The sequence below is a fragment of the Balaenoptera borealis genome (assembly GCF_965194805.1).
Source record: "Balaenoptera borealis genome assembly, chromosome: 7".
In the NCBI taxonomy this organism is placed as follows: domain Eukaryota; kingdom Metazoa; phylum Chordata; class Mammalia; order Artiodactyla; family Balaenopteridae; genus Balaenoptera; species Balaenoptera borealis.
The window spans coordinates 57,376,255-57,387,652 of record NC_138864.1 but is presented as its reverse complement, the minus strand read 5'-3'; positions in this window follow the sequence as shown (position 1 = coordinate 57,387,652).

Sequence of the window (11,398 nt, the reverse complement as noted above, 5' to 3'; positions counted from 1 at the left end):
ACTTGTGATAAGTGCATTTATCTGTAAGTCTGCTGTACTTCAATAAATTTTAAGACAAATAAACTTAGAAAAAATATAAGAAAATTAGAATGAATTAAATAAGCTTCTTGTTCTTTTTTGGACTAAAGTTAAGACAGTGTGTAGTTGCAGAGGGAAGAGAGAGTTACAGTTTGTTAGCATTTATGCTTTTATCTGTTTTTACTCCATACAGGGTATATAGTAGCCTAAAGTTTAATATTTGAATGCCTTTACTATCATGGAAAGGTAGTCAGAATTCACTGCACAAACGTTTTCAAGGGATGCCTTTGATATTCTCTGTTGTAATGTACAGGATAAACCCTAGTGAAGTCCTTTGAAGGCTACTAAAAGTTGGGCCCACTGCTGGAACACTTAACTTCTATGACCTTTACTGAAGGTGTGCCAGGAACTCTACAGAATACTGTGTTGTTTCCTGAAAGACACTGTCACATGGGACTAGAAATTCAGTCAGAAATTTGACTTTTACCCATAGGTTCTGGTGTGACTTAATTAAACTAGAAAAAATTTTTAATAAAAATTCTTACTTTGTGATGCTCGTGAAATATCTATGTAAGATGTAAAAACTAAAAATCAAAATATTCAGAGTCTGTTTCCTAATTCCTTTTGTTTTCGAAACAGAGTTGTAATTTAAACAAAATTCTGGACATTAGTTTGTCCTGATTGAAAATACAAAGCTAACAAGATACAATTCAGAATTACAATAAAAGTATGAAATAACTGGGAATAATTTTAACAAGAAATATGTAGGATCTATTGGAGGGAATTCTAGGAAGACTAGAATGAATGTAAACAAGATTTACTGATTGACAAATTTTACCAAGATGTCAGTCTCCTCTCGAAACTATTTTACATGTTTAATTCAATCCCAGTAGAAGTGCCAGTAAGATTTTTTTTTTGAGGGTGAGAATTTGTAAAGCTAGAAGGAAATCATGTAAGAGGTTAAATTAAATAGATTGCTAGGAATAGGCTGAGTACAAACCAAGCATTAAGAGATGTCCCAAAGGAAATTGAGTGACATGTAAGGTCACTGTCACCATATACCAGTAGGCTCTTGACATGAATAGAACATCTCTTACAGGATGTGCAGTGCTTCTTAATGGTGAAGGCCAGGAAGCAGAATGAAGCAAGACAAAGATACATATGAAGCCATTTCTGCCTTTAGGAGGTCTCTGTATTATGCTGGAGACAAATGTTTAACAACTAATTAAAATACGATTGTAATTGTAATGACTATTGTAATAGATGTGTGTTTATGGCACAGAAAGGACTGCAATAACAATTGAGTGGGTACTTAACGTTTGAAAAGTAGATACTTTTCAGTGCCGCAATTAGAAAAGAGGGAAAAAGTATTTCTGGAAGGTAAATCAGTGTATGCAAAGAAGCAGAGCATGAGAATGCTTGCTCAAGATTAGCTTTCTGTAGCTGGAGTTCATCATACAGACAGTGAGAGCCAAGGCTGGAAATGCAAATGAGATCTCATTTATGAAGGATTTTGCTAATTCTAAGAAAGCATGTCTTAAACATATACCTGTGTGGATGGGGGGGGGTTGTATGTGTACATGATATATGAACAGAACTTAAAGTGCTCAATTTTGCTTATTCTACCAGCAGTTTATCTTGCACCAACCTTTAAGAGAATTGTCACTGTTATTATTTTTTAAATAACATACTTCATTTCACCTTGAACAGACACTCTCAAATGACAAGCAGAATATGTTATGTCATTTCACCAAAAGACTTTGAGGCTGCATTGAAAAATATACTAGGGGTTTACTGAGTTTTAAGAACAATACTTATATTTTTTAGATGTAGTACATGAAATGAGAGAAAAATTAAATTGCATTCATCTATTAATTCTTAAAGTGAGGAATTATCCTTAAATCATTTTGTTTGTGTCCTTTATTAAAGCTGGAAGTATTTATTATAATCATAATAGCTCTAATATGTATCTCTATATGAGTGCACAGCAATTACTGGATTTTTCTTCTAAAACTATGAGCTAACACAGGATAGAGGTGCCTGAAACTTTTGCCCTTCAAATGTCTCAATGTATGTAAAGGGGGGAAAAAAATCACTTTCATGTGAATGGAGATGCCTTTGGCCTCTAGTGGAAATAAATCACACCGAATATGCGAACTGAATTTCTTGATATAGATTTTATTTGTGTTCTTATTATTTTTCAGACATTAAGAATTTATGAATAATAAAATTATTCTCAAAAAAATTAGATTAATTTCTTTCACTTGATTATTAATTATAGAAACTAACCTTCCATCTTTGGACCTGCTGCTGAGTTGCTCAGATTGAGAAGTACAAAGTGAAGACCCTGCTGTGTGGGTAAACTGATGACTCACTTTTAATATCAGGTTGAGCCAGGAACTCAAACTCTGCCAAGTTAACTCCACAGGGAGTCCCGCTTCAACCCACTCACATTTCCTAATAACAGTACTCTCTTCCAACAGTGCTGAAATAAACTGAGCTTCTCTTTGGCATTTTGATTTGTAAATGAAGGGAACATGTAAAATAATGAATTGCAGTGATTTCTAGGATAAAGTTTTAAAGCAACAAGTATAAAGGACACTTATGCTATGACAATGGTATGCAATTGTGTCCTAATGAAAATTAGAAAAGGTTCACTGTTCGCATACTTTTTGCCTCCATTTTCGTTACAAAATTATTCCACCTGCAGCACCAGAGGATAATGTTGCCGTTATTTAGAATATGAAGATGGTAGTAGGGAGGAGGGATATTTATAAATTTATGCTTGTAAAAATAGGAGTTTGAAAGAAGTTTAATTTATAAACCCGGGGCCAAAGAAGTTTCATGTGATGTAGGCCATGCATTTCTGTGTTTTGACATTGGGATTTAAGCTATCACACTGGTTAGGATTTTTATGACTCCTTTAGACATGTTTATTTGAAATCTCTCTGGCTTTGCTTGGTGAACTCTAGACATGCAAAAATACCCTGAGGGCACACACTCACCTCTGGCAGATTTGTTTCCCATTTTTCTCCTTTTAGAACTCTGGCTCTGCCACTATTACCACCCAGATCAAAAGCCCCATGTTTATTGTCCCGGCCACATGGTGGAAAATATATCTCTGGGTAAACCCTGCATTAGGTTTCCTGCCTGAAAAGACAAACTGTTTTCTGTTCAGGTACAAAGATTGTTCTTAAAGAAGCTTGTGTTTGCATATGAAGCTGCACTGCCACACTGATGGCAAATCCAGCAGCATTTTGAAATGGTAACAAATGACTGTTTTGGTTTTGTTTCTTTAATGTTCACTTCCCTCCACTCTCCACAACAGCACTGGAGTCCTTTGTAAAATCATTCTACTTCCCTGCACATTGCTCTTCCTCAGACTGAAAGAGACAGTTGCGAGTACAAAGGACTGGTAATTTGAAATGTTTTAACGAGCCTGGAGAGGTGAGCCACGCATCAACCACACTTCCTAAATTCTGCGTGTGGTGCCTTCATGATACTGCAGGAGTATGTTCAGGGAATTAAATAAGCAGTCCTTTAATTGACCACATCTAAGACCAGTGTAACACCAAGGAACACAGTCTTATTACTCAGTAGCAAGATTTCAATGACCAAGGTAGGAGCAGCCATATCTGGTGGTCTATGCAGCCATCTGTAGATATGCTCTATTACAATACAGAATTGTTGACTTTTCCTAATTAGAAATCCTATTTTGACACCTGAATTCATGAAGAGTTCTCTCTTCTGCTTTGTAGAGAAGGATATTAAAAAGAAGAAGAAGAAGAAGGGAAGGAGAAAGGAAAAGAAGGAGAAGGGAGAAGAAAAGGAGGAGGAGGAGAAGAAGGGAGTCAGAAAAAGAGAAGAAACAAAAGTAAATAAAATAGACCACAAGATAAAAGACTATATGTATCAAGACGTGTACATTCAAATATAATGTAAAATATGACAGAATTTAGTCTAGAATATCAATCACATCAATAAACGTATACAGATTAACACATCTATTAAAAGGCAAGGAGTCTTAGATTGTCTGAAAATCAGCATTTAACACTATGCTTACATGAGAGACACATATAAAACAAAGAGATTAGAAAGAAACTGAGAGGACAATAATACACTAGGCAAATGTAAGTGAAATACAGTAGGGCTCACAAAATTGATAACTATGTAGAAGACAAATAGAGTTAAAAGACACAAAGGACATTTTTTTTAATGCTTGGCCACAATTCAAAATGAAGAAAAAACCAAATACATACATACATACGTACATACATACATACATAAATAAATAAATATAACCTAGCAAATTTCATAAAGCAGAAACAACAGAAGATATCTGGAGAAACAGACATATACAATAATAAAGGAACATTTTAACGTAAGTCACTCCTTCAAAGGAAGACAAAATGGAAATTAAAAAAGTTATTGAAGACCTAAATCACAAAATCAGTAAGATGATTCTGTTAGATAAATATACATACTAAACCCATTAATGAGAATGCATCTTATTCTCACAAGAATCTTACAAATTTGGAAAAATAGAAATAACACAAAGAGTTTTTCTGACCATAGCACAATGTAAAGTAAGGAATGTCACTTGCCATCCAGTTCTACAAAGATTAACTCATTGACCACTGCAGTCTCTGACACACAGTACACCCTGAAAGGAATTCAGGATGAAGGACAGAATGAGGCACTCTGTGCTTTGGGAAAACAGACAAAACAGGCCCTTTAGATAGTTATACTACAGGAAAAATTTTAATGAACCTAGATTCTTGCATCTTCCCATGCATAGAAAAGCACTAAAATCATTAACATTAGCTGAGATATGTGATCCTAATGACTAGCAGTAATCTTTTACCAAGATGTACGCTTGACTGAATATATCCCAGCCAAAATAACATACACACTGGCCTCTTCCCCCTACCTCTTCAGAGCAGTTTCTCAGAACTATCTGAGAGGCTGGCTTCTGGGCTGTAGTCCTCAGCGAGTCCCTCGAATAAAACTGAAGCTCACAGCTCTCATGTTGTATGCTTTTATTTCAGTCAACAACAATAAATCTAGAAATTAGTAATAGAAGATACAAAAATTTTCTCCACCTAGATATAGAAAGAAAAACACATTGTGCAATTCTAAATTCTTAAAGAGCAATTTCAAAGTCAAAATGAAAAGTAAAGGTGATAAAAAATATGACATTAGAATTTTGGGGATACAGCTAAAATAATTATCAGTGAAAATTTTATTACTTGAGATAACTATATCAGTAAAAATGAAAGAAAATGAATAAATTAAACTCTCACCTCAAAATCTAGAAAAACAATGACTAAACCAAAGGAAGGTAGAAGTATTTAATAAAGGTGAAAAAAGAAATGAGCAAGTTAGAAAATGAAAAGCCAATAGAAGCAGAAAAACACAATATAAAAACCATTAACAAAACCAAAGAAAAAGAAAAAGAAAAAAAAACAAATACACAAAGTTAGCAATCACACGGGAGACATAATCATCAAAAGAGAGTTAATTCAAACAAATCTTAAGAGACTGCTTTGAACAACTCAATTTGAAAATCTAGATAAATTAACATTTTTCAGATATACACATGTCCGTCAACAGATGAATGGAGAAAGAAAATTTTATATATATGTGTGTATATATATATGTGTGTGTGTGTGTATATATATATGTGTGTATATATATATGTGTGTGTGTATATATGTGTGTATATATATATTGCTTCATGTATGGAGATGATCATATTTTTAATTGTCTTAATGGATTTCCTAATACTGAGTCACCTTTGAACTTTAAAATAAATCCTATTTGGCCATGATGTACTACTTTTGGATGTGCTGTTAGACTCTATAGGTTAACATTTAAGACTTCTTGCACTGATATGCATAAGTGACATTGGCATATAGTTTTCTTTTTTCATCATCAGGTTTTGATTGATATAATGCTTGATGAAATTAATTTGAAAGTATTTCTTCTTTTCCTGTGATCTGAAATTGTTTAGGAGCATTAAGATTATCTGATCTTTTAATGTTTTGTAGAATTCTCTGGTGAAACCACATGACTCTGGTGTTTTTATGTGGGCAGACTTTTTTTTTAAAATATTTATTTATTCAGGCTGCACTGGGTCTTAGCTGCAGCACATGGGATCTTCATTGTGGCATGTGGGATTTTCAGTTGTGGGATGTGGGATCTTTTAGTTGCAGCATGCAGACTCTTAGTTGCGGCATGCATGTGGGATCTAGTTCCCCAACCAGGGATCGAACCCAGGCACTGTGCATTGGGAGCTTGGAGCCTTAGCCACTGGACCACCAGGAAGTCCTGTGGGCAGACTCTTTAAATACATTCTCTATATTTTCTATTTCTGAAAAATATTTATTTATCTAGATTTTGAAATTTTTTACAAAGTAGCAGGTAGTTTCCAATGCTTGGCTATTGTGAATGATGATACAGTGAACATGGGAGTGCAGATATCTCTTTATGATAGTGATATCATTTCCTTTGAATATATACCCAGAAGTAGAATTGCTGCATCATTTGGTAGTTCTATTTTTAATTTGGTTGAGAACTTTTGTACTGTTTCCCACATTGGTTGTACCAATTTACATTTCGACCAATAGTATACAAGGGTTCCCTTTTTTCCACACCCTCACCAACACTTGTGATTTCTTGCCTTTTGAGAATAGCCATACTAAGAGGTGTGAGGAGATACTTCATGTAAAGATATCTCGTGTGATTTTGGTTTGCATTTTCCTGATGATTAGTGGTGTTGAACACCTTTAATATACCTGTTGGCCATTTGTATGTCTTCTTTGGAAAAATATCTTTTCAGGTCCTTTGCCCATTTTTTAAATCAGGTTATTGGGGGTTTATTTTTCTCTTCTCTTTCTTTCTCTCTCTTTTCCACTTTCTTTCTCTTCCCTCTCTCCCTCCCTCCCTCCCTTCCTTCCTTCCTTCCTTCTATTTTTTGCTGTTGAGTTGTATGAGTTCCTTATATATTTTGGACATTAACCCTTGATCAGATATATGGTTTGCAAATATTTTCTCCCACTCCATAGGTTGTCTTTTCATTTTGTTGATTAATTCCTTAGCTATACAGAAGCTGTTTTTAGTTTGATGTAGTCCCATTTGTTTATTTTTGCTTTTGTTGCCTTTATTTTTGGTGTCATATCCAAAAAAATCATTACCAAGGTCAATGTCAAGGAGTTGGGTTTTTTTTTTTCCCCCATGTATTTTCTTCTAGGACTCTTTATTCCATACTGAGTCAATTTGAGTATATAGTGTAAGTTAAAGGTACAATTAAATTTTTTTGCATGTGGATATCCCGTTTTCCCAACACCATTTATTGAAAAGGTTATCTTTTTCCCATTGTATATTCTTAATGTTCTTGTCAAATATTAGTTGATAGTATATGCACAGGTTTAATTCTGGGCTCTCTATTCTGTTTCACTGATCTGTGGGTCTTCTTTTATCACAGCACCATACCATTTTGATTACTATAGCTTTGTAAGATAGTTTGAAATCAGGAAGTGTGATCCTTTCCAGCTTTGTTCTTCTTTCTCAAGATTGCTTTGGCTGTTTGAGATCTTTTGTGGGCCCCTACAAATTTTAGGAAGTTTTTTCTTTCCATGAAAAGTGCCATAGGAGTTTTTACAGGGATTACATTGAATCTGTAGATCACTTTAAGTAGTATGCACATTTTAACAATATTAGTTCTTCTAATTCATGAACATAAGATAGTTTTCCATTTGTTTGTGTCTTTTTCAGTCTTTTCTTTTATCTGTCTTACTAGTTTTGCATATGTAAATTTAGAATATGATATAAGTAGCAACACAAATCACCAGGGAAAAGAAAAGCAAAACTTTCAAAATAAGGGTTGCTGGAATAAATGAACAGCCTTATAGAGAAAGGCAAAACTGGATTTATTCTGTATAGCATATGTCAAGATAAATTTGACATGGATCAGAAATTCAAATTTAAGAAATAGAACCATCTAAGTACTTGAAAATAAAATCATGGGTGAATTCCCCTATATTCTGGGTAGGGGGAAAACTTTACTAACTAGCACTAAAAATTCATGAATATAAAGGTTAAAAATGATATATTGGATTACATAAAAAATTTTAAATATGTCATGGAAGAAAAACACATTAGGTATAGTAAAAGACAAATGTCAAATGGTTAAAAATATTTGCAAATAAAATTACAGTCTGTATTATTTTCCTATTACTGTTCTGACAAAGCATCACAAAATTAGTGAGTTAAAACAAAGCAAGTTTATTATCTTACAGTTCTGGAGGTCAGAAATCTAAAATGGGCTTCACTGGATGGCTTCATTCCTTCAGGATGCACTAGAAGAGAAGCCATATCCTCTTGCCTTTTCCTGATCGTAGAAGCTGCCTGCATTCCTTGGTTCATGGTTCCCTCCTTCATCTTCAAAGGTAGTAACATAGCTCTTGTATAGCCTTTTATTATGCATTTTCAACTTTTAAAACTCTATTACAATAGCTTCTGTACATTTTTATAAAAAATTAATTTAATGACCTATTTTTCTAAATCAACAGCACTACAAAAGCTTCTAAAGCTTTATCTACAAATGAAACATGATTAAAAGTATAGCATGGACTTTTTGGTGATATATTCTGCTTAACTATTTTGCATTGTGTCTACCCTGTCCAGATCAAGGACTAGAAATTAGAGGAAACAGCCCCACAGTCACTTATACAATCCTTATCTCATTATTTTATCTCACTCAATAGCTGATATTTTGAATTCTTTTTTATAAGATTTTTTTTTTATTATCATTTATTTTTGGCTGTGTTGGGTCTTTGTTGCTGCATGTGGACTTTCTCTAGTTGTGGTGAGCCGGGACTACTCTTCGTTGGGGTGCATGGGCTTCTCATTGCGGTGGCTTCTCTTGTTGTGGAGCACAGGCTCTAGGCACGTGGGCTTCAGTAGTTGTGGCTTGTGAGCTCTGGAGTGCAGGCTCAGTAGTTGTGGCTCATGGGCTTAGTTGCTCTGTGGCATGTGGGATCTTTCCGGACCAGGGCTCAAACCCGTGTTCCCTGCATTGGCAGGAGGATTCTTAACCACTGTGCCACCAGGGAAGCCCTGATATTTTGAATTCTTGAAAGGAAATGTACTAACCAAAGTTTTTTTGTCTTTATCTCTTTATGAATAGGATTTCTGAATATTTTGAGAGACATTACAGTTTTTAGAGTTGAAAGTCTATACTGTGGAATAAACCTTATAAAGTTTATTACAATAAATGTAAACACAGTTTTACAAAAAACACAATATATTCAATCATCTTTCTCCCTTGATGAATCCCTTAGTTTGGTTTGGCGAAGAGAAATTTTTCTACCCTGCTTCCTTAGATCCTCTTTTTCTTGTCATCATCCTCATTTTACACAATTCAGTGATTGTGTTTTGCACCTCAGTCTTTGTTGAAATCATTGTTTTAATTTTTTATTAACTGCAGAGCAGTCAATTACTTTTTTATACAGTTAGTCAAGGTAAAGCATGTGTCAACTAAAATCTTTGTAATTCCATTGCTTTCACTGTTGGTGTTGCTCTCAAATGCGCATGCATGCAAGAACGATGATGCTCTCGATTGCATATGCTGTGCAAAAGCCTTTCCTCTCTGAAATCTGCACTGAGAAGCAATGTGAGTAGTTTCATTGCTACTCACAAATGGACCATCTTGATATTTTGTTGTTGCAAAAAAAGGATAACTTGCATGTTGAATACTGACTTTTAAAAAGGTCCCTCCATTGTTCAGAGTTTTTTGACTCCATGTGGCTATCAAATACCTCTATTACTTCAACTGTTTGGGATTTTACATATTAGGCTCTGCAATACCGACATTGTATGGGTATCCAAGAACTGACTAAAATATGAATATATATTATATATATATATATACACACACACACACACACATACACACACACAGATAAGAAATTCCTTTTGCTAGTGAAGTATTCACCCAAACCTTAGTATTGGGAGTAATTGGGATTGGTTTTGAGAATTAACGTTTAAGACCGACACATAATTGATCAGAGTATTATGTGCAAAATCAATTTAGAAATAGAGTAAATCTTTGCCTTCTAAACTTTGCTGTTACATAACTTAATATATAAACTTATCTAAAGAAAGAAGAGGTTCATTGGAGGAGGGTGCAATGGGGTATAGTTTTTTCAGCTACGAGTTAAAAAAGGAGAGGCATACAGACAAATGTCAGCTCTTCAAGTCAGAAAGTCCAGGGAGAAGGGAGTCTTTGCAAATGGACTTTATGTATTCTACACTCCTTTGCAAAGTCAACACGTGTGCAGAACGGTGGAGACTGTAGACAATGAACTTTGGTATTCTATCCTGTTATGAGATGGGAGCACCAGCCTGTCTTATCAGGTTCCACTAAAATTTTACTCTAAGTTTCTTTTAATTTGGTTCCATTTATATTGAGGAAACTTCTATATTATACTTTCCTATTAGACTTTTACAGAAATGATATGCTAATCAAACATACATTAACATTCAGATTCCCAGGAAAGTTATGTTTCTCATTGCAAATTTAAAAATTTCTTTCTGGGTAAGATGGAGCTTAGCGTTTAGCTTGACAACGAAGAAATCTGTTCTGATGTTGTAAACTTGATTATTCTTGTTCATGTGATAGTTTTTCTCTTAAATTAATAAATGATCATTCTTCTTTGATACAGCTCTACCTTGAGTTGCTTTAGCAACTCAAGAAGTTGAGTACACTCCTAAGAGGCAGATATACTATACAGGTGGTGATAAAATCAAGATTCTGGACTTTGTTAAATTGACCATTCACACAACAAAGATTTATTGAGTGCCTACCATGTATCATATTGTTCTAAGTGCTTGGGACAGAACAGAAAACAAAACACAAAATTCCTACCCTCAGATTCTAGCTCAGACTCTAGTGGTAACCTGTGGACATCTGTGAGGTACCTTCTTTACAGCTTGCTGGTCTTTCTTCTGCCCAGCATGCTCAAATCTAACATACCTGCCTTTCAAGTTTCAAGTGATATCTCTAGGAGGGAGTATTTCATTTCTATCTCATTTTAAGAAATACCTTATTAGAAAACACTTAAAACATTTTGTTTCTCACAAAGTTTACAGTTTTCCTATTCTCAGGAAACAATATTTCTTGAAAATTCAAATTCCCTACCCATACATTCTGAACCATATATCTTTCTAATCAGAACCATCATCTCTCTATGGGATTAAACATTCAGCTATAATAGCATTGTTTAATTCTTCCTCTCCATCTGTTTAAGTGATAACTTGGCTTTTTTTTTTTTTGGCTGCACGGCATGGCATATGGGATCTTAGTTCCCTGACCAGG